This window comes from Protopterus annectens, chromosome 7.part0 (genome assembly GCF_019279795.1).
Source record: "Protopterus annectens isolate FY-2018-M chromosome 7.part0, PAN1.0, whole genome shotgun sequence".
NCBI lineage: Eukaryota > Metazoa > Chordata > Ceratodontiformes > Protopteridae > Protopterus > Protopterus annectens.
In genome coordinates, this window is record NC_056739.1 from 289,063,298 (window position 1) to 289,088,116 (window position 24,819).

Below are 24,819 nucleotides of genomic sequence, written 5' to 3' on the forward strand. Positions count from 1 at the left end.
AGGACAACAATGTCTATGGGTAAGTGGGTATAGAGAAGGCCCCCTCCCACAATCTCAAAGGCAGAAGCTCCATGAGAACCAGCAGTTGATGACACTGAGCTGAAGTTTCCTGTGCCAGACTCTGTATCCCTGTGGATTCCTGCTTTGCTTCACACTCAATCCCCTGGAGCCAGCACTAACAGTTTGGCTATGAGAGTCATCCTACTCAGAAGAAGTCAGAGTTGGTCATCTCAGGGGGATGGGCAGAGTAGAAGAACCAGCAGTCTTCAGATCTGACAAAGACTTCTTCGAAGATCTCATATCCCAGGACTCTGAAACCTCTGGTTAGATCAGAGAAGGAGATATGACATGATGATGAAAGGCGAGCAGACTCACGCATCCAATGGGTGATGGATGAGCTGGAATCATCCTCATCTGGATATAAGCCCTGAGAAACTTCCTCAACATTCTATCCACCTCTGACTCAGGTAAGCTCCTAGAAGACCTAAGAGATGAAGATGGTCTGGAAGATTTTCTAGGTGTCTCCTGTAAGAAAGGTGAATGGAGCCAAGGAGATATCATATCCAGAGTGAACAGTGGAGAGTGGATCCAAGGAGACTTAGACCTCTATGTAGTATGATCGGAGGATGATGTTGGATCCTATGTCTTAGGAACTTTAGCTGGTGCCTCCAGAATTGGAGCCAAATGAGAAGAGCAATCAGGGGTCCATTTCCTGGACTCCTTTTCTTCTGGAGCTGAGTCAGGTTTTCCTTTGTCAGTTTTACTAGATGAGGTTTGAGCCCCACCTGAGGCAGAAACAGAAGAAAGTAGCAAACCTTTCAAAACCAACTTATTCCTTCTATAACCTAAAGCACAGGAGTTAAACCCCAAAGAAATAGAACAGTTCACATCTAGGTGGACAGTGCCTAAACAATACACACTCTTCTTGTGATCTTACTCACAAAGAAGATGCACTTTTGAAAGCCCATAGGCTTGTAAGCCATATCAACAAGACAAAACAAATCTATTCCTTCCAAGTCACAAAGGTGAGAAAGGGATTTGTAAGGAAAAAATACCAGCACTGGTATTTAAAAGATATCCTAAATCAAGTAGACAGAATGAGAGGGAAAGAATACCAACAATAGTTATGTGGGAGGGTACCCTAACAAGGGTAGAACGGCCTGGCAAGAAAGGCAGAAAAAAAAGAAAATGTTATGGTTAGAAAGTTAATTAAGTTCTGTTTAGAGGTAAATGAAGAAAGAGGAAAGCAATGCAATGCTAAATATAAAACCTCATAAAAAAGGATATAACACTGTCTGTTAACCTCCGTAGCTCAAGAACAGAAATGTGTGTCTGAACAATGTGATGCCAAACAAGATCTGAGCTATACCAGGAGAGTGGGGCATTGTGGGTAAATTGAGGAGCTTGACAGCTGGATCTGTGAGTCTTGTAAAAGCAGTTGAGTTAGATCCAAGACCAGTTAGTTGATGAATGAACGAATATGGCAACATCAGATTCTTTATTGTTCTACTTCCCCATCCTTCTTTCTCTCCAGTATAAAGATATTATAACACTCTACTGTTTATACCTACCTTCTTAGCCATATCACAGGTTCTCAATTTACAACTTCTCCTCCCCACAATTCTGCTATTAACCACAATGACTCACACACAGGCTACCATATCTCCCCATAATAATAAAGTAGCAGTAATTAATCCAAACACCAGTAATCCCTAATTCACTTTCCTGCACTCTACTCAATGTTAACTTGGTGAAATCAGCTCCTTTCATGCCAGAAAGAACCCGATATGCCTACCATTACAGAATCATGGGGCAAAGATGACCACGACAACTTAAATAATTTCTTATCAAGTTATAAACTACCACATTGATTTTTGCCCTGGAGGCGGTGTTATGCCACTTCACAAATCCACATATCTGCACAACTGTGGCACAAGCCAATCCTTCCAGTAACCATGATCCTTGCTGGCTGATTACCAAACTCTTCACTAAATCCTGCCACCAACCATTCACAGCAGTTTCCTACATACCCCACCTTGCATCATTTTCAAAACAAAATGCTCTGTTGCTCACCATCCTATCTCACATCCCTTCTAACAAACATACTTATTCTTGGGGACTATAAAAACTTTCCAGGCCCATTGTATCTTGACATCTCATAACTCTTAGCTAGATTCAAGCTCCTCCAAACAACTGAGTCTACCAGACTTAATTTTAAAACCAACCACTCTGTTTCTTCACGTCATTATTATACACCAGTCTCACACCATCTCACGTCAATCGTCCACCCAACTTTTGTGACCATTGTCCCTTAACCATCTGCATACATAATCTGAAAAATAAAATACCCTCCAAAAATTAGTTCTTTCAGACCAAAAATGCATGCACAAATTTCCATACTACAGCGTACTTTGCCACTACTGACTGTTCATCATTCCTCATCATCACTTATCCTAACTAAGCTGTCAGCCATCTTAAAGAAATCTTACATGACCTTCAAAATACCTATTCCCCCTGAATCACCAGGAGGTTAAAACACAATAAAACTGATTGGCTCACCAAAAAGCTGACAACTCTAATGGAACTTTTTTGATGAGCCTGGAAAAAGATGCCCCCCCCACCTCTGATTCTAGGTAACACTACACCAAACAGTGAATTAGTACTACTATGGACACATAACTATATAGGAATACACTTGAACACCCCCACAATTTTGGCTACAATACTTGTACTGGCATTCTCTCCAACAGGTTTCCTCAAAGAATTCTCCAGTCATTAAATACTCTCTGTTATTTCACCATCAAACACAAAGGCTCACCCTAATTCTTCAGAATTCCTCCTCCTCTTTTACATCTCAAAGACCACAAAAAAATGTAAGCTGTTCCTGTCATCATTTGACAGAGCCAGTTGAATAGCAGCAATAAATAAGCTCAAGGGCCAGCCTTATGCATATATGAACTAGGCAAGCTGCATAAAGCACTGTACATGCAAGGGGTGCTCTTTCCCTATTTTTTAGAGCAATGTTTCTTTGCTCTAATAAGAAAGAAAGAAAAAGCACACTCGCTGAAAGAAAATGCACCCACTGAACACTGGGTGCTCCAGTAGACTGGACATTCAAGTCAACTTATATTAGCTGAAATATTGTGAGGTCACAGAAGCAGAGACCTTGTTGCATTCATTTATAGGTGTAAAGCTCCCTCAAGGAGGAATTTCTAATGCCTTGCCTTAATGAAAAGAAAATTACTAGAAGATTTAAAAAAAACACAAAGTGAGAGCACTAAATTGCATATCAGAGCATCTAGAAACCTCATGGTTTCTGGGACCCTAATGCCTCCCCAGTCCCTTGGCTTAATATAGTTCTTTTCACAGCAGTTATTATTAGGGAACACTACACCAAACTGAGTATTCCTCAGTTAGGATATGCAGAAAGGATGCAGGAAAAAACAAAACTGAAAAATAAGACTAAACTTCTTTCCTTGTTCAAGTTTTTTATCAGGCAATCTCTGGATGAAAAGATGTAAAAGACTGTAAAATGCAGCTAAGGGCATCTACAACCCCACAATGACTTTTGGAGGACTTACAGCCACCAGACCACTGGCTTAGTGTATATTTTCCCTCAACAGGTATCAGAGTGCAGTCTTGCTTAGATATAACATGATGTATGAAATAATAATGGCAAGAAAAAAAAACAACAAACAGTATGAAACTGTTAGAAAAGGAAGAAAATAAAAAAGGAATATGGATAGTGTGAACAGGCCAGGATGCAATGGGTGGGGCGCAATATGGAACGTTTTTTCCTAGGGCTCCAGTTTACCTAAAGCTGGCCATAAGTCCCATGTAATGCCACACACCATCGTTTTTGCTTCTGGAAGATAAGCTGCATGGCCATTTTCATGAATATGCTGCTGGAAGAAGCTGCCACCATTTTCACTATGGAAGAGATACAAGGCTGGGCCTCTATGTCATGAAAAGGTAGGAAGAGGTGTGTGTGTGTGTGTGTGTGTGTGTGTGTGTGTGTGTGTGTGTGTGTGTGTGTGTGTGTGTGTGTGTGTGTGTGCGTGCGTGTGTGTGTGTGTGTGCGTGTGTGTGTGTGTGTGTGTGTGTGTGTGTGTGTGTGTGTGTGTGTGTGTGTGTGTGTGTGTGTGTGTGTGTGTGTGTGTGTGTGTGTGTGTGTGTGTCGGGAGCAGTATTTACTTACTGTGTGCGCAGCAAAAGAGCAAAAGCAGTATTTTTAATGGACATGCGCTCAGCTCTTTGCTTCAACTGCTTAACAGACATGTGGGGGTACGGTACTGTATTATGTGTGTTAACAGTCTTCTGAAACTGTTCCCAGGCTCATATATTTGGCAGCTCTTTGCTTCAGCTGCTTAACAGACATGTGCTCAGTTCTATTTAGTTTTACTGTGTGTCAAGAGCAGTATTTAATTTTACTTTGTGTCTTCACTCAGCAGTATTTTGTTTGTGTGTATGTGTGTGTGTGTGTCTGTGGAATTCATGGCTACAGATAAAAACATGATTGACTGCTTTTCTATTATTTTATTAACAGATCATCACATTACAAAATTAAGCAGTCATTATATAAAAATGCAGTAGCATTTTAAACATCTTTCTATCTCTCTACCTCTCTTGCTCTCTCTCTAAATATATGTACATATGTGTCTGTTTCTCTGTATGCCTATCTGTCATATCAATATAGTGTAATCACTATGCTGAATGTACTACAGTGTGGTAGTTTATAAAATACAGAAATACACTATTAGTAACTTAAAAATATACTTAAAATCCATAGTAAATAATCAGTATAACTAGATGAAACAGTGTAGATGTTATGGAAATATAAAAAACATACTACACACACACACACACACACACACACACACACACACACACACACACACACACACTATACACACATATATATATATATATATATATATATATATATATATATATATATATATATATATATATATATATATATATATATATCACCAGAGGGTAAGGAAACACAAAAATAGATGACCTATAAAACTAGAAATAATGTTAAATGAGGGAGGATAAGGAGGACATAACAGTGAAAAATAAAGACAGCCAAACTGTGTATGTGTGAACATGCCCCAGTTAGGTTATAACTGGTGGTTAGAGTTACTCAGACTCAAACCCTGTACCTTACGTACAATGAGCAACAGCCTACATTCTCTACCTATACCACCACCACTTGTGATCCAAGGGGTTTTACAGAATGTTTGGCTCATATGTTTGGTCTGTTCCTCTTAAATGTGTGGTTTTCTGGCAAGCCAGTGAGAACTGAATTCACTAAATAATGATAGGAAGACTGAAACTGAAATGGCTGTCTTTCAGGAAATGCATGGTAACACAAAACATTTTATTCTAGCAACTTTTCTAAGATAATACAAGCAATGTTTAAAATGTGTCCCTCATTTCGGGCTTTTGCCCCCCTTCCCCCCGCAACAGATTTTGGCTATTTTCAGATTTCTTGTGCTACATAGTCTTTTAGGGGAAGAGAAGTTTAGTACTGCTTATACCAAGTCTGCTAGTGCTGTTATTAGTAGCACAACAGGTAGAATACTTGCTTTTGATGCAGAAGGCTGTGGGTTCTACTCCCACAATATGTAGATTGATTGCTGATACTGTACTTTTAAACGGGGTGGATGCTGCAGTCCTAAGAATGTATTTTTTGGCAGAGATACCTAGTAACTATGAACCTGTTATCTGTTTGCCATCCATTCCCTATTGCAATATTACTAACTTATCATTTTTTAATGTGACATAGTTAATTTATTCCTCAAGGGCAACAGGCACTTTATTTGAATATGAAACAATTAAATATTAAGTTGTTTGCTAGCAGCAACCTCTTCTTTAGTTACAGATCTTACAGATTTCTTTAATGTGAAATTATTTAGATGACTTTTACTTCTGCAGAGATTGTGTGTATTTACTGATACTGGTGGATTGTAAAAGTTTGAGTAGACTTTTATGATGGAAATATTTTGAATTGGGCAATTTTGTCATTATTGATTCATGCACTTTGTTTCATCGCTTATTGGAAAAATGTTCAAAACAAATTTAAAATGCATTCTAACAAGGGTGCTCTATTATACAAGGAATATAATTTAATACAGTCAGAAATGTATATCAAAGAACACATGTATGTTTCATGTGCAAGGTGCCTATAATTTGAAAACAGCTCAAAGGTAATCTTTATCCACCACTGGCCAGATGCATTTTCTTTGAATGTGGGTTTCATTGCTGTTTCAATGAATGTGAGTTTCAAGGGCAGAGAAGTTTTAATGCTAAGTCTATTTTCATTGTGAGACTGTATTGCTTTGTTTAGCAGATGTCTATTAGTGTTTGTGCTATAAAATGTAAAATAAAAATTTTAAATGAAATCCAAATAGTCAGTACGCATATTAGTGTTTATGGTAAATGGTGTGAAATAGCCACGCAATGGGGCATTGGAATGGTGCAGGGGAACTCTGGAGCCATATTTTGGTTGTCTGTTCTTAAGTTTCCATTAGAAAGTTGTTATCCCACAATTCCATTGGAGTGGGTGGGGTTACATAATTATGTATGCAAATTTTATGTTATTCAGCATACAGATTTGTACCTATTTTTCATGGGCCTTTGTTCAGAGTTTTGATGCTTCCAGGTTGAGAGGTATGATATATATATATATATATATCTATACACACACACACACACACACACACACACACACACACACACACACACACACACACACACACACACACACACACACAGAAACAAAGTACCAAATCTATCACAGCGATAAGCATAAACCAAATACTTTAATAAATCAAAATAAATAGCTATTACACAAATAAAACATCTTTTTATTTGTGTAATAGTTATTTATTTTGCTTTATTAAAGTATCTCCTTATACTTATCACTGTGGTGTTTTTGGTACTTTGTTTCCACCTACTTATACACAAGTTCTAGTACCTAACTTTAGTGGCCAGGATCTTTGCTTGGTTTTTTTTGGTTATATATGTTTACATATATAAATATAAATATATATATATATATATATATATATATATATATATATATATATATATATAGGTCCATTTTGTAATTTCAAAATACTGAAATCCTGAATTTCAGTATCTCAAACCGGCAGAAGCACGAAATTCAAAATACCGAAGTACCGATATTTCGAATTTCTGCTTCCGGTGTTACGGAATGTGGATGTTTAGGTTTTATTTTGGTAAGTTGGTGTATGTTAGTATGTTGGTTAGAGGATTAGTGTGTGTAGGTGTGTGTTGTGACTGCTCTGTGTGTGTTTGAGGGACTGTAAGATATGTGTGTAAGTTTCGTTTGTGTTACTGTTTGTGCGATCTCGGACTTAGAATATATAAGTAAGGGGGTGCAGGGGGCTTGCCCTCCTGCTTATCTGTAGTTTAGATTAGTTTGTTTGATTGTCAGGGGGAGTTTTGTGTATGTTTATGTGCGTGCTGTATATGTAGCATTGGTAGGGGGATTTTGAATTTCGTGGTTGTGTGTTTTCGAGTTTGTGAGTTTTGGTCCAGTTTTCGGCTTTGATTTTGGAATACTGAAATTCGGGATTTCAGTATTTTGAAATTACAATGTGGACCTATATATATATATATATATATATATATATATATATATATATATATATATATATATTTTTTTTTTTTGCTACATGATTTGAGTCATTTGTAATCAAATGAAATGGGAAGGTTTCACTTCAAAGATGTATTTTACTGACTGTGTTTTAAGGTTTAGTTTTATACTAGAGGGTGTGTGCATCTGTGTCTGTGTGTGTGCACTAATTTTGTGTTTGCGGGGATGTTTACTTGTCTAGGGGATTTTGCTTTACTTTAAGGATAGTTTTTTCCTCTGATGGTGGTATGTGCAATTACTGCATGCTGAGCGACCACGGTGGTGCAGCAGTTAGCATTGCTGCCTCACAGCAAGAGGTTCTCTGGTTCGATCCTCAGCTGGGGTGCCTTCTGTGTGGAGTCTGCATGTCCTCCCTGTGGTCGCATGGGTTTCCTCCGGGTGCTCCGGTTTCCTCCCACTTCCCAAATACATGCTGTAGGTGGATTGGACACTCTAAATTGGCCCTACGTGTGAGTGTGTACATGTGTGTGCCTTCTGTGGAAGGTTGGGCGCTGGGCTGGCAACTTGACACTTTAAAACTCCCCTTCCAATCATGAGCAGACAGGTGATCCGCTGTGGCGACCTCTAACCGGGAAAAGCCGAAAGAAGAAGAAGTATGTGCAATTACTGCAGGTTAGGGTCATTTTCCCTTTTCTGCACTGTTTGTGTTTGAGTTACTACACACAGGTAGGAAGGGGTGTGGTGGTGTTTGGTAAATTCAACGGATCCCTAGTCTTTTTTTTCCAATATTTCAGCTCCCAATCTTTTTGCCGTTCATCTTTCTGTCAAACTCTTATAACTATTTGAAATGTTGGGACCTGCATAGGGAGACTGAATGGCTAAAAAAATGGACTTGCATATTTCTATAAATATCCCCTTTTCTTTGAGATATGGTAATCGTGGAGTTAGTATATATAAGTTTGTGGGGTGTGATGGGCTTGCCACTTCAAAAAACTATTTTAAAGTAGAAAAGCACTTTTATTTTTTTTTCAGTGCCTCAGTGCCACCATTTTAATAAATCTTCCCTTACAGTTTGTCAAGTTTTAGTTAACTGAAGTTTCAACCCAATGATTTTCAATGATGGTTCCTTATGACCTCAGAGTTTCTCTACCACTCAGCAGGGGTTCATCCACTAATTTCTATTACATGTTAAAAACATGAATGCCTTCTGTCAGCAGAAAAATTACAGGTGTGTCTGTCTACAGTTCAGCAGATCCAGGAACTATGCAGAAGTGGTCATTTAGAAGTTTTAAATTAACATTAGAACAAATACTGGAGACACCTGCTGAATGTCCAAGAACTGTGAGCCTTGAAAAGCAAAAATATATGCCTGAATGATAGGGATACATGCCAAGTCCAAAACTAAGGCATCTCAGATTATTCTTCTTAATTGAAGGTACATCAGTCTTGATGTTAGTATGCACTCCTAGCAGGGGATACAGGTGGGCAAAAGTCCTCTACAAAACATATGAAAAACATAACAGCGAGTTTAATAAATTTTTTTGTGTATATGAATTTTTTGCAGTGTCAGTAATCTGTCTCAGATCTTGGATTGCTATCAGTTATGAAATGTGGATGGCTCCCTATCATTCATCCTTTCGGCAAGCTGAAAGCATTTTAAACCCATTTGATTCAGTTTAATGAAAATAATTAGTATTATCACTATCGGTTGCTAACAAAATGCACTCATGCAATTTTCAATTCCTTATCAGAAGTACAAGACAACCCTTCACCCCATTTATGTAAGTTCTGAAATTTTAAAAACTAGACTGCAATTACCCACAAATAACAATTCCCTGAATCCAGTGGTGTGAGGGTGCAAACTTTAAAATATGTGCTTACCACTCCAAAACTGCCCTGTGTCAGAGAAAAGGGCACACTTTAAGACACCACAGTTTTGCCATTGGTCCATATTCTCCTAATTGCACAAAGTTTTTCAACTCCAAGGATCACATTTAACATTGCTGGATTTTCAACGGACACCTGTAATTTCCATTAAGTTTTTTCTGCTTATCTATTATATAAATAGGGAATTATAAAATTGTTACAAAATGACATGGTCATAGCAAGTGAAATGTGTGAGGCTCCATGAATAACACTAATGACAACTACAAGGTTCTGCAACCAGAGAAAGTTTGAAAACCACTTCAGTCAGAAAAACAAACGTGTCATAGCTTTAACTTGATAAACATATAAAATAACATTTTGCTGTTCTACATCACCTTACTTATTTATAATAACTCCATAGTTGCTCAACCACAGACAGGTCCACACACACAATCACTAGTACTAGAGAAGCAAAAAACACATGGCTAGGGATTTGCTACAGGAAGTGTTAATGATTTCCACAATAAGAAATAATGGACAAGATTAAACATCTGCTTTGCACTCAGCGAACAGTAAGAGCAATTCATCTATATATGCAGTTATATCTGTGTGCATTTTATACACACACACTATATATATATATATATATATATATATATATATATATATATATATATATATATATATATTACATAGACGCACACCATTATAATTAGGTAAGTATACTCATGTTAAACAAGTAAGACCTACTACACAACCGCCTGTTTACTGGTTTGCTTCAGTATGCAGGTAAAGGCTGTGGAAGTCAAATTTTATCATAATACAGATAGTGAATTGTCATCTTGCAAATGTGTGGCAAAGTCTGCCAAGTGCTGCTGGTTCTGATCAACTGTTCTTCACCTAAATAAAGACTTGTGTTTTCCTGGGGAAGAAGATGGTTGAGAGACATGACTACAGCATCTGTTTTGTGAGAAACACCCAGCCCCTCCTTAATGCTGACATCATTACTCTGGCACTTTTGTCTTGGCATTGGCCTAACAGCAGCTTTACCCTTCTGGAAGGTTGATTTCATCTGTCCTGAAACATCAAGGATCAGTATGCAGCCAGTCCCATCTGGCAGCTGGGATGGAGCAGCACCAGCAATGATATAAGTGAATTGTGCGTAACAGTCCCTTTACTCCCTCTCTTTCTTCCTCTTACTCTCTGGCGGGTGCCTGTGTAACAGCGAATGAGCTTAAGAAAAATTCTCTCTCTCGGGGGAGGGAGGAGCACTTCGTTATGCAGTACAGCTGCAGAACCTACACATGCTCATGCACACATTTACTGCAAGAAGCAGAGAAAATAGTGTAGTCCAGCTGACTTTAGAAAGAAAAAGAACAGGAGGTTGTGACGCAGCCTCAAGGACTTTTGTGCTTCTCCACATGTGAATTCAGGCACAGTCTGCAACCCTACACAGTCACTAGCAAGGTAAGAAGCATGCTAATTTTCTTTTCCCCTCTGTCATAATGCTGGCGAATGCAATCTCAGCATTAAACTGGCTGCTCAGTATCACTGCTCTCAAATTTCTGAAATGAAAAAATTAAATGGAAATGATTTTAGAAGGTTGAATGAATGTCAGATTAGTAAGTCATAACTATAGAAGGGTTGTGTTGTGCATAAAGAGGTAGTCAATTTGAGCTTTTGTACGCCATCAGAATATAGGATTGTATTACCTGTGGTTATATAAAGACAGCAACCAGAATACTTTTACAGTGATTTCTTCATACGGAAATGGTGATCTTCTCTGATATGCCATATTTTTTTCTTAATCTTTCCTTGTACCCCCCCTACACACACTTTTTTGTTTTCTCAAGATTCAAACTGCTAAACAGATTCATATGTTTCTGAAGCAATTTCAGACTGCAAATGTTACAAGCCAGTCAGTGCTTTCATGGCTACCAAGCTTTGATATTCGTCAAGTTACTGATTTTTTTTTTAAATGATAACGGTTATATTTTCAGAATATTTAGAAGAATTGCTTCTTAAGGTGCTTTGCAGCCTTTTTGAATTGCCGCTACAAGTAATATGGAAAAGACACCTCTGGATATAAAAAAATCAATGTGTTTTCTTTAAGAAAAAGTGCAGAATAGAAGGAGCAGCTCATGCTAAGACAAGCCTTTGTATGCTGCATCTAGGCAAAGCATAAAAATACTGAATATTCTCTACAGCTGCTGGGCAGCCTACAATGCTGTCCTGAGCAGTTCCTCCTACACCCTGCTGAATTCTTAAAGCAAGCTAGAATTTCCTCTTAATGGCCCTGTTGTGGAGTTATAGAAATACCCACTGTCCCACTGCTTCATTCATTCAAGCTTATAAGGGATAACAAAGATGTTTGTGGCACAAGAAGGCAGGTCTCATCAACCTGTACTTTTTCCATGTTTTACAAGTAACTTTTACATGCTTGATTCTCGAAGATGTGGCAGCATGGTTATTGCAAATGCATAGAGACAAAACTGCATCCTGAGATGTGGTCCTTCCATCAGTGAAGCAAGCATGTGTTTCAGATCACCTAGCATGAGGTCTACACATTGTAATGTCAAGCAAAAGCCAAGTCAACTTGGCTGACATAGCTCCTTTCTAAATCCAAGTCACTGACAAAGTAAACAGGTAAGAATTTTGCAATACATCTATCCTGTTTACTGACTTTTGAAAACAGGATTCAATCCAAGGTTAATCTTCAATGGAAGTGAAGTTGGGTATTTATTTGGCAAGCCAGTCACTAATCATTGGGTACTAGAGGACTCTGTCTAACCACAGCACAGTACTCTAGAGATGTACTGTGGTAGTGTTTGCTTGAGAGCCAAGTACTTGTATCATGCTAACAAGTATATTTCTAGTAACATAATAAAACAAAGTTCATTTTCACAAGGCACCTGTATGGTGTGGTACTACAATTAAAAAAAAAAAAACAGGTAGTTCTAAATTTCATGGCCAAGTTCAATTCACTGTAATACATTGAAGGATGAAATTGCATGTGCAGTGATTTTTACATACCCCTAAAAGTTATGCTATCTGTAAATACCAAGAGCAAATCTTGAGGTCTTTACAAGTCAGTGTGAAAAAAAAACAACCTCAAATGCCTCTGTTACACTGGTAAAATAAATAGCATAACACAAATTAACCACTGTATAAAAAAGGAACACATAGTAAAAACCAAAAACTATTTTAATGTGGACTTAGTGCTTTCAACCATAAAGTAGGTCTTCTTCAGAATAAAGAGTTAATCAAGCACTCAGGTTAAAATACCAAAGTCAACCAACACCAAAGATATACAAAACATGAAGCTGCACCACCCAATATTGTATACAGTGGCTGTGTGTGTGTATGTATGTATGTATGTAGATATATATATATATATATATATATATATATATATATATATATATATATATGTCTGTGTGTATATATATATATATATATATATATATATATATATATATATATATATATATATATTTATATAGGTCTACTGTATGTTTGCGAATTTACATTTCACCGAAACGTAAATTCGCAAGCATATTTACACGAAAGTGCATTTCAACGGAAACGCACTTTCGCATAAATCTATTAAAAAAAACAAAAACAACACCTAAACAATGTAATACAGGGGGCCAAGCCCCCCTGCACCCCCCATGTGGGGGGGCTGTGCTCCCTACACCCCCCACACTTTAATATTCTCACTCCGAGATTGCACTACAGTGGGGAAAAGGGAATGTTCCCGCATCCCCACTGTACCACGATCTCAGTAACACTCTTCTTAGTTGTACATCAACACTAAATGTTGATGTACACCTAAGATAACATGCAAACACATCTTTTCAGTCATTTTTCTACACTTTTACATTTTTTAAATTTTATTACGGGAAAGTGCATTTTCGATAAAACACACTTTTGCGTCATTACAGTAGCATATTTATGTTTCGGTAAAACGTAAATACGTTAATAAACAGTAGATCCATATATACACACACACGTACATAAAGGTTGAAAAAATTCAAGAGAGAATCTCAAAAAAAAAAAAGGAAGCGAGGAGAATCACAAAACACTGAAATACCACTAAGAGTGAATCTTGTTCTTCTTTCGGCTTTTAAAGCAAGTTAGGGGTCACCACAGCGGATCACCTGTCCGCTCATGATTGGCAGTGGAGTTTTACAGTGTCGAGTTGCCAGCCCAGCACCCAACCTTCCACAGAAAGCACACACACACTCTCACACCTAGGGCCAGCTTAGAGTGTCCAATCCACCTACAACATGTCTTTGGGATGTGGGAGGAAACCGGAGCACCCGGAGGAAACCCACGCAACCACAGGGAGGACATGCAGACTCCGCACAGAAGGCACCCCAGCCGAGGATCAAACCGGAGAACCTCTTACTGTGCGGCGGCAATGCTAACCGCTGCACCACCGTGGCTGTCTAAAACCACTAAATACTTTCCACCCACTGCAAAAGCCCTACATCATTAAACTCAAGTTACAAAACCAAGATCAGGTGTCATTTTGGTTTTGGTACCATTAGGGTCACCTTACTCGTGCCAACCCTGACTCTACACATTATCTTTCCTTAATTGTGCTGCATGACAAAAGAACACCGAAAGTACAAAACACCAAACATACAAAGCAGATAAACACTATTACCTTTTCAGTCAAATATTCATTTTGCTATACTCTCTTTCATGTAAATGAGCTTTCAGTCATCTGTGCATTTGCTCACACACACAATATATATTTTATATATATATATATATATATATATATATATATATATATATATATATATATATATATATAAATACACACAGAAATTAAAATTTTGATTGAATTTTTTCATTTCTTGTTTTATAATCTTTTTAAATATCAATGTATATTTTAACCGCTTGTATTTAAAATGCACTGCTTTTTCTTAGACAACTTTCTCTGAAGTTTTGTGTGATTATTTTGTGTATCTTGTAACTGTTGACTAGGCATAAGGACCTTTTTATAATGATGACCCTGGAGCACTGACTGACCTACTCGGGGTTGCACAGTTCAAAGCTGAGGTAATCAAGCCAGTGATTATAGAGTGAAGCTCATTTACAGTGCATAGGCATAACCTTCTGGCAGACATTAAAAAAGCAAACAAATTAGTTTGTTGTGTTTCATGAAAGGAGGTGTTTATCAAGAAAAGAGAAATTATGTGGCATGCCGAGAGCTAGAAAAACGTTCTGAAACATTATGTCTCCATTTATATGTGAAAAAATAAGACAGTGCTTTTTAAATATGAGCTTACTTATTTTCCCCAATGGAGCTCTTTTTTGACTTTGTACTTCGACTTCCAATGATTTTGGCCTGAGCCTTTTAAAAAATGAAGTTACTGCCTCACAGTTCAAACAAATGTTCATATCTATAGAACTGTAAGTCTTACCAGAAAACTGCAAATTACAAACTATTAAACACAAAGTAATCTTTACAATGGTTGCATTCTTTCAATTCTAGGACTTAAACTGGATTTTATAAACCACAATAAAACACAGGAAATTATGTCTAATGTATAAAAAGCTTATGATTATCACAGTAACCATTCAAGAAACACATATTTCTAGCAGCATTTTCTTCAAACAGCTGTTCTGTGTCACATGATTGTTGAGTCATTTAGGGAAATATGAAAATTATGTTACAAAAGTATATAAATATTCAGTCAATATATTAGTCAAACGCTCAAACATTAGTACAGTTGTATGTAAGCTTTAAGATGAAGTCTACTACCTTGTATCTAACATGTTTTTGTAATGCAAACACAAAGCAATGTTTGATACCTAGAGGTGTCAGTAGGATGAGAATGCAGAATGAGGGCATCACTAGGATGTTATGAGTTAAATAACAGCAGCCTTTGTTTCTGAAAGCCAGTTATTTTTGTAAGAATCAGGTGAAACTTGTTTTTATAGAATCAAACCAGTCACAGTATAAAGTTTCTCATCACTATTGGTTCAGATATCTGCAGCTCTCAGCAAACAGTATATATGACAGTTTAATGTTCTGTGAAACATTTTGAGCATAGACTGCTTTCACAGTTTTAATGGCTAAAGGCACTTTACTGTGCCCAAGTTATTAGGGGTAAAGAGTTCCTAGAAAACATAGGCTTCAAACTGGTACCTTGATTCAATTTCCTGGCCTATTTGTACAGATTGTTGTTTTACTCTAGCACGTGCTTAGGGTAAAACCTAGTATTATCGCACAGTTAGGGTGCACTTCAGTTAACCAAGTTTGAGTTACCTCAAAGTGTTGACAAGGAGATTGGTTTGTACTCTGATTTACTCTAGTAAGAGCAAACAAACGTTTGGACAGTGCTGCTATGATTTCTTTAACTATTAATTGTTAAGTTTTCCATTAAGCTTTTTAGATGAATCAAATACACACAACTGATGAAAAGTGAATAAAAGCTAAAAGTGATGCAGATATAAGCAGGAGTGTAACCATAAATCTCCTGTTTGTATGCAAGCACCTTCCCCAGTTAACTATGTGTTGTTGCACTGCACATATCCTGAATATGTAAATTAAAGAAGCAGCCTGCACAAAACCTTACACTAGAATCCATTAACTGAACAGATTTAATATGTGTGTGTGTCAAACTATTGGCATGTTTTGATTCAGTTTTAACAGTTTATAATAACTGTCAGGATGGCCACGTGGTCTAAGGCGCGAGACTCAAGGATTATATAGACTATATATAGACTACCTTGAACTACACTGATAAAGTGAAACTGTTTATAATTAAAAAGAAGAAAATGGAAGAGGTAGGACAACTATGGTCTGAAGTGGGTGGTTCAGGGATTAGATTAATTTCCCTCTTATTGTCCATGAAACAGTTTGAGAAACAGATAAAATTTATTAGTAGATTTTAAAGTCAAATCACGCACACAACTACAAAGACACTTAGAATCACAGAAGTCAATGGAAAATGTTAGCTATCATTAAGTCTATGATTCTAACTTTTAAAGTATAATTTATGCAAGATAATTCTTTAAAGTGGATTAGTTCTAAATTATACACACACATACAGTGATGCTTCTTGGAGCTAAAGGGTTAATAAAAGGAATCAGTAGCTTTTACAGTGTATTTTATTTCCTTTGTAAAACTATTATTCTTTAATACCAGTGACCAACTGCTGTGCAAAATTTTTGTTTGTTTTTTTGGCCCAATGAATCTAAGATTTTTTCAGTCTAGTTACTATTTTGTCTTTTTTAACATAGCACTTATTAATGTAGAGAGGTACCCAAGCATGCACTGGGTTATTACAGTAGCGCTCGTGAGTGTGGGATGCTCACATTGTGCAGCCTGATGCCTTAGAGTTTTGTTTTGTTTTGTTTTTTATATACAAACATGGGTATGCCAGCATAGGTAGGCTTAACATGTTAATAACTTTTCCTAATATACTGTTCAATTGCTATCTTTCAATTTTTTCACTTTATGTATGAAGTTTTAATAATGTTTAAGTTTCAGTTGTACCATTTTAATTCATTTGCAGGCTGAAGGATGTTTTAGGTTCTATTTTCATAGCTATGCACAGTAAGCAAATATATCAGCAGAAGTCAAAAAAGATAAAACTGTCAGATGCTGTCTTAATAGTTTAATGTTACTGGTCGCCTGACATGTTAACTACTAACTCACTAATATCATAACCCTCTGCTATGGCATGCTGAACATACTTTTTTAACGTATGACTGGTGGTGGGTGTTTGCAGAAGGTTAATACTACTGATACACAAAGTTTAAGCTGATATAGCTCTGCAAGTTAGCTGGTCCTAAAGAAAACAAAGAACTCCCACACCATGGGTATCTCTGTTAAATAGTAACAGCTTATGTAGAGGTACAACACTAATCTAGAGACTAAAAAACATTCATGGTATGAAAAGTACCTAGAAATGTATAGATTACCCAGAAATGAGAAAATGTTAATAATAAAATAGGCAAGAGTTTTTTTCACTACAGTTAAGAAAATGTGGTACTTTTCCGTTAATGGGGCAACAGCTTTTCTGGCCTCGTTTTAAGGTTTCCTTCATCATGCACCTGATCAACCTGGGTTGTATTTGCTTCACGTGTGAGGCCGAATATGCATTATGAAACAGACCAGCCACTTTCGTGGTTGCAAGTACTGACTGCAGCTTATTTTCTTGTATCTCATTAGAAACAGACGAGTGACATGTACTACCTTGTTTACAGGGCAATGCCTTTTTTGGCCTCATTTTACTGTTAGTATTTGCGTATGTTTCTTTATGATATTGTTTTGAATAATAGTAAATGTGAGTAGTCTGTTGTTAATGACACAAATGAAAAGAAGCTGCAGTGAATACTTATACAACCATGAAAGTGCCTGGTCTGGTTTAAGATCGATACACGTGAAGCAAAACAAAACGGAAATCGTTATTTTAAGGACTTCTCCTTGAAGTCATTGGGCAATTTCTGCTTGGCTGGTTATACATTGCTACAGAGGGAAAATCGACGTAGACTCCTGATCATCATAGAAATAGAGTTAAACACAACTCACTGCTTTTAAAAGTAGCAATTAAAGTCCTTGCCGGTGGAGTCATCTCCTTACGATGCACGTCTTCACACATATTAAACACAAGAAAAGAGGCACGATGAATTTCAGCACTTTGATTCATAATTCCCTTTCAGAAGAGGGAAATTTCACTTATTTGGATATTTTTGATGCTGCATACATATGTAAATATTGAGAACTAACGACAAGTTTCCTTATGAGAAAACCGTTAACAAGGCCAAAGAAGCTGTTGCCCCGTTAACGGAAAAGTACCAAAACTGTGAATGCGTTTTCCAGACATAAGCTAAAGAAAAAAGGGTAAAATAAAATAAAATAAGAGAAAGCTGCATGTACAGTCTCTGAAGTCCTAATTATTTTTCAAAAACCTCAGATAAAGTTGTGCAAGGTTAGAGAATGTTTCATTAAGTAAGGGAGTAGAGAGGATGAAGCTGTGTACTCCTCCACTTCATTCAAAGTCACTAACAAACATTAGGCAGGTTTTGCTGAAATGGACCATCAGTCTATCAGGACTCATTGTAATAACTGCATGCAAAACTTTGAACAAAGAAAACATCTTCATAAAAATGTATTCTTACAATAAACACAGATCATCAGCTGGCTGTACAACTTCATTAGAGTACAGTTTGTGAGAAAGCAGAGACTTTTTAGGGCAGAGAATATTATATCTACAAGGATGTTTTCTTCCCCATATTCTACTTTTCATGAAGTAGCAGGCCATGGTGGTGCATCGGTTAGCATTGTCACCTCACAGCAAGAAGTTCTCCAGTTCAATTCTTGGCTGGAACGCCTTCTGTGTGGACTCTGCATGTCCTCCCTGTGGTCGAGTAACATTTAAAGACATGCAGGTAGGTGTGTGCATGAATGGGTGTGCCTTTGTTGAAGGTTGGGTATCGGGCTGGCTCCTTGGCACTGTAAAAATCTACTGCCAATCATAAATGGACCAGCATTCTGCTGTTGCGACCCCTAACCAGGAAAAGCCAGAAGACATTATTATTTTACTTTTCATGAAGTCACAAAAATTGCAGTATTTCATCTTCATAAATAGTAATAACTTTTTTGTCTGCCATTACCTCTTTGGATGAAGCCTATGGTGTATCCATTTTATTGTTTTTCTTGGGGAGAACAGAAATATACAAATGTGTTCCTTTCCCACCAATTGCATTACAAGACTCTTAGAAATACTTTGTACAGGTCTACTACTTAATTAAGGAATTCACTATGCTGGGAATCCAAGAAAAACTTCAAGGAAGATTCATTGGAAGTAGGTAGAGACTAATAAAAGTACTGTGATTCAATTTTAATATTGGTGAGAAGGGCAGCTGCCATGTCTTCTTTATTTTTGTATTTAAAAAAGAGTTACTAAAACAAACTTCTATTCTCAAACAACAAGTGCCTAAGATTCTATAGAGTTCTAATTCTAAATAACCTATGCCACCGTGCTACTTTGCATATGTTAGCAATGCATTGCTGCATACAGTGCAACTTGCAGCTTGTGAGACAGACAACAGACTTTGTCCTGCTGTTACCACCGAATACCAACAGCACTCACTGCATACATAAAGACTTTTGTTACTGACATGCATTTTCTGTCCCTTTTTTCCACAAAAGTAATTAAATCATTATTATTTGAAAAGCAAAATATAATGGTATCCTACAAACAGTATAGCCTTTCTATAGAAACAACTTAAGTTTTAAAAACATAATTGCCATTGGCATGCTTGTGACACTGTGCAATTTAATAAAACTGTGTAGTGGAATATACATGGAATGGCATCTTTTGGTGTATTTTTTTTCCAAATACTTTCTCTCAAAAATAGTTTTATATATATATATATATATATATATATATATATATATATATATATATATATATATATATATATATATATATATATATATATGTTGTGTCTTTCGGCTTTTCCCAGTTAGGGGTCGCCACAGCAGAACTCCGGTCCGCTAATGATTGGTAGTTGATTTTTACATGCCGAGTTACCAGCCCTGATGCACAACCTTCAACAAAGGTATGCCCATTCCCACATGTCTCCACTCAGAAGATGCTCTAGCTGAGAATCGAACCGGATAGCGTCTTACTGTAAGGCGACAATGCTACCGCCACACAGAAGATGCTCTAGCTGAGAATCGAACCAGATAGCGTATATATATATATATATATATATATATATATATATATATATATATATATATATATATATATATATATATATATATATATATAAAAATGTTTTCTTGCACTCAGCCCCCTTGAATACCTATCTCTAATGATACACTCTCTCCCCACTTTCTATTCTATTTTATCTATAATCCTCTACATAATACTACTGAACTGCTAAATGTACTCTTAACTTTGCAGTTCAATTATAGTTAGAAAATCCTATACTACCCTTGTATATAATTGCATTTATACTGAATGTGATTACAACTTTGTTATCCAATATTGTTAAATGATGCTATACTGCCAGTTTACATAATTGTATTTAATTGTACTTTTTATTGTACCAAGGAGCTTTTCTCCCTGGGCCTCCACTGAAAACGGGCTGTGCATGGCCCAGTGGACTTTTCTGGTTAACAACTGCAACTATCTAACTAACTAACTATATGGATATATTTTTTCAGGGGAAAAAATAACATGAAAGCCGTTTTCTGGTTTGGCCTATGTAGCCTGCTTCTTTTACTATAATACCTGTTTAGTTCACAAAGTGAAAATGTGCAGTCTTGCATGGATGCATAATGAAGCCATCAGTGTTTCTACATGATGCCAAACACAAAAAGATGAAGTAAAAAAATACTATGACAAATGAAATTCCAGTCTGTTCATAAATCACAGAGAGATTCCAGGCAGCCAAAAGTACAGTTGTGTACACTTACCATAAATGTAGATGTTCAAGTGTATTCACTGTTGCAGTCATTACATTTGGGTTATCTGCTTGCAGGTAGCCCTCATTCAGCCTGATTAACAAAGTCTTGGGTCCTGCGTCGGTTGCTGTCCCTTCTTCCATTACATCAGGTTGTCAGGGGCATAAAACATCAGCCAACACCATTACATCAGTTTTTCTTGCCCCAGATGTCAGATACCCCCCTAATGGGAAGCAATTAAATATAAAAGTACAATGATATATCTCCAACAATAAAGCAAATACACCAAAAAGCTTTTAAGCATAGTAAAGTAAAGTAGAGATATAACCAAAAGAAGTTAGGGGGCTGGAGGGTGGGTAACCAGGACTGCAACAGTGAATACACTCAAACATCTACATTTATGGTAAGTGTGCACAACTGTACTATGTTCTTCATGTTTCACTGTTGCAGTCATTACATTTAGGTAGATTCCCAAAGCTATGGTTGGGAGGAGGAATTTAAATAGCATTAGGACCAGCTATAAGGCCCTGCAAGACTGCAGTGGCAAAGCCAGCTCTGGATTTAGAGGAAATTGGCAAATGATAATGCTTGGTGAAAATATTTACTGAACTCCAGGTAGCAGCTTCTAGGATGTCCCTGGTAGGGACGCCTCTGAGAAAGGCTGTAGAGGTAGATGCAGCCCTGGTGGAGTGAGGTCTGATCCCCTGGGGGATAGGTTTTCCATGGTACTTATAGCAGAAATTAATGCAATGGCCTATCCATTTAGAAATGGTTTGCTTCAAAATAGCCTTCTCCTCTGCCCCTGCAGCAAATGCCACCAGCAGTTGTTCAGATTTCCTTTGAGGTTTAGTCCTGTCTAAGCAGAATTTAAGTCGTCTGTGCACATCTAAGGAATGCAGTATCCATTCCCCTTTGTTCTGTGGATTGGGAAAGAAGGTTGGCAAATGAATGGACTGATTAATAGCAACACTGGATACCACCTTGGGCATGAAGAATGGATTGGTTCTGAGGGACACCCTGTCTGCATGAAAGATGATGAAAGGCTCCACTGCCATAATGCCTCTAATTCAGATACCCTTCTAGCTGAAGTGATTGCTAATAGGAAATCAGTTTTCCAAGAAAAAAAAATTTAAGTCTGCAGTAGCAGCTGGCTCGAAAGGAGGTAGAGTGAGTTTCTCCAAAACAAAGTTAAGGTCCCAGGCAGGGGTTTGAGCTCTCCTGTGTGGTCTCAAATTTTTGGCCCTTCTGAGGAACTTCTTGAGCAGTGGATGAGAGAAGAGGGGAGGTTCTGTGTTATAATAAGCTGAAAAGGCTGAGGCGTGGATTTTAATGGAGGAAAAAGACAGGCCCTTGTGAAGCATCTCAGTTAAGCATTGTAAAATCTGAGGTAAATTGGGTGCTGCTGTGCTCATCCCTTAAGATTGGTTCCAGGCACAGAATCTTTTCCATTTTTCAGCATAAGATTTTCTAGTACTAGGCCTCCTTGCCTCTAAAATGATATCCATCACAGGTTTTCTGAGGGATGGTAAAGAAGAGATTAGGTAATTAGCCAGGCTGCAAGGTTCAGTGTTAGAAGCTGAGGGTGCAGAATCTGGTTCTCCTGCTGGGACAACAGGAAAGGGGTATGAGGCAGGTGCCATGGGGATAACCATGACACACTGCACAGGAGGGGGTACCAGTGTTGGCATGGCCAGTCTGGAGCAATCAAAATAATCCTTGGTTTGTCCGTTTGATTTTTAGTAGTACTTTGGAGAGCAGAGGGAGAGGGGAGAAGGCATTGGCTGATAGGTTTTTCCAGCTGAATGACAGAGCATCCACTTTCCAGGCTTGTTTGTGGGGAGTCCTTGTGCAAAATTTGTCCAACTGGTAGTTCTGAGGAGAGGCAAATAGATCCATATCTGAGCTCCCCCATTTGCTTGTCAACATGTTGAAAATCCTTGGTTCCAGTTTCCACTCATGTGGGTTCATGAGGTTTCTGCTTAGTCTGTCTGCCAGTGTATTTTATTTTCCTGGCAGGAAATGAGCTTGTAGGTGCACTTGGTAGCTCAAGGCTGTGTTCCACAATGCCATGGCTAATCTACAGAGGGGGTAAGAATGTGTACCCCCCTGCTTGTTTATGTACCACATAACAGTGGTGTTGTCCGCCTTTACCATTAGTTGTCCTGGAAGAATATGGTCCTTGAAGGCTGTCAGAGCATTCCGTACCACTAACATTTCTTTTTGATTGATATGCAGGTGCATTTCACTTGGGTTCCATTTGCCCTGAATACACTTCCCTGCCAGGTGAGCCCCCCATGCATAGTCTGATGTGTATGTTGTTAGGGTTTGGGTGGCAGAGGGTGGTGTGAAAGGTAGTCCCTTGTTTTGGTGGCAGGCCTCTGCCCACCAAAGGAACTCTAGGTGTAGGCAAGGTATGATAGGAATCATTATTTCTAGATCCTGGGAATGTTGACACCATAGGCTTTTTAGATGCCACTGTAGTTTCCTCATATGCAGTCTTGCATATAGAATTAGAAGAATGCAGGAGGCCATTAACCCCAAGGCTTGCAGTATTTGTCTTGCAGATAGCAGGGTTTTTGTGGCCACTTGTTTGAAGTAGGTTGTCAAATGAATATGTTTATCTGGTGTGAGGTAAGCCATCTGGGAAGTTGTATTCAAGCTTGCTCCCAGGAATATAATTTGTTGACAGGGTACCAGGTGAGATTTCTTTTAATTTATGGTGTACCCCAGACAGGTTAGAATCCTTTGTACAAAGGCCAGATGATTCAAAAGTATGTCCTGGCTTTCTGACTGAATTAGACAATAGTCCAGATATGGGTATATTTGAATATTTCTTTGCTTGCAAAATGCAATAACTGGCGCTAGGCACTTTGTGAATACCCTGGGCATAGTAGATAAGCCAAAGGGCAGTGCAGAGAACTGATAGTGTGTGTAGCCTGCTTTGAAGCGAAGGTATCTTCTGCAAGATTCCCTGATTGGGATGTGCAGGTATGGTTCTTTTAACTCTAGTGTTGCCAACCAGGCATCTTTGCCTAGCATAGGAAGTAACTCATGAAGAGTCAGTATCTTGAATTTTGGAATCTCCAAAAAGGTGTTTAGAGTAGACAGGTCCAGGATAGGACGCCATGAATTGTCTTTTCTGGGTACCAGGAAAAGTCTCGAGTAGAAACTTTGCCCCTTTTCCTCTTCTGGTACCAATCGAATAGCTCCCATGCTTAAGAAAGAAAGTACTTGTTTTTGGGCCTCTGCCCACTGGTTTGGGGGAAGGTCCAGCCATCCGTTTGGTGTTCGCAACATGTGGAAGTGAAATCTGTATCCCTGGGACACTATATTTAAAACCCATTTGTCCTGGGTAATGAGCTCCCAGTTCTTTTCATGAAGAGCAATCTTTCCCCCCCAAAGGGGCAGTCAGTTGATAAGTGCTTGGAAATTTTAAAAGGAAGTCATTGAGACAGTTTATCATAGGGGGGACTCTTATTACTCCCAGATTTGGAAGTGGAGGCCCCCCACTGCTTAGTCCTGTGTGTCCCCTGGGACTGAAACTTGGGGTTCCTGCTGTGTCTGGGTTTGGCTTGAGAAGACCTGGAAGAGGCTGGAAAGGACCAATTTTTAGAGGGCCAGTGCCTAATAAATCTAGGCAGCTGAACTTGTAAGAAATATTTAACAGTTTGCATAGATTTAGCTTTATCTTCCATCTTTTTAAGAACTTCCTCAGTCTTGTTGTCAAACAGGTGGTTCTGATTTAAGGGAGCATCCAACAATTTAGCTTTAACATGATCAGGTGAAGATTGCTCCTTAAGACAAGCATGCCTTCTGAGCACAGACCCAGTAACAGCAGCCCTGCAAGAGGCTTCTAATGAATCAAAACCACATTGCA

General features: G+C 38.0%; 1 protein-coding gene across 2 annotated transcripts in view; it reads left to right on the forward strand.

Annotated features, from left to right (window-relative positions):
* Positions 1-10,551: 10,551 nt before the first annotated feature.
* The window catches only part of CNTN2 (contactin 2), a 907,647-nt gene continuing 893,379 nt past the window's right edge, over positions 10,552-24,819 (forward strand). For both annotated transcript variants that reach the window (XM_044076798.1, XM_044076799.1), the window contains exon 1: positions 10,552-10,963. The gene's annotated coding sequence lies outside the window, so the exon portion shown is untranslated. The remainder of the gene's footprint in view (positions 10,964-24,819) is intronic.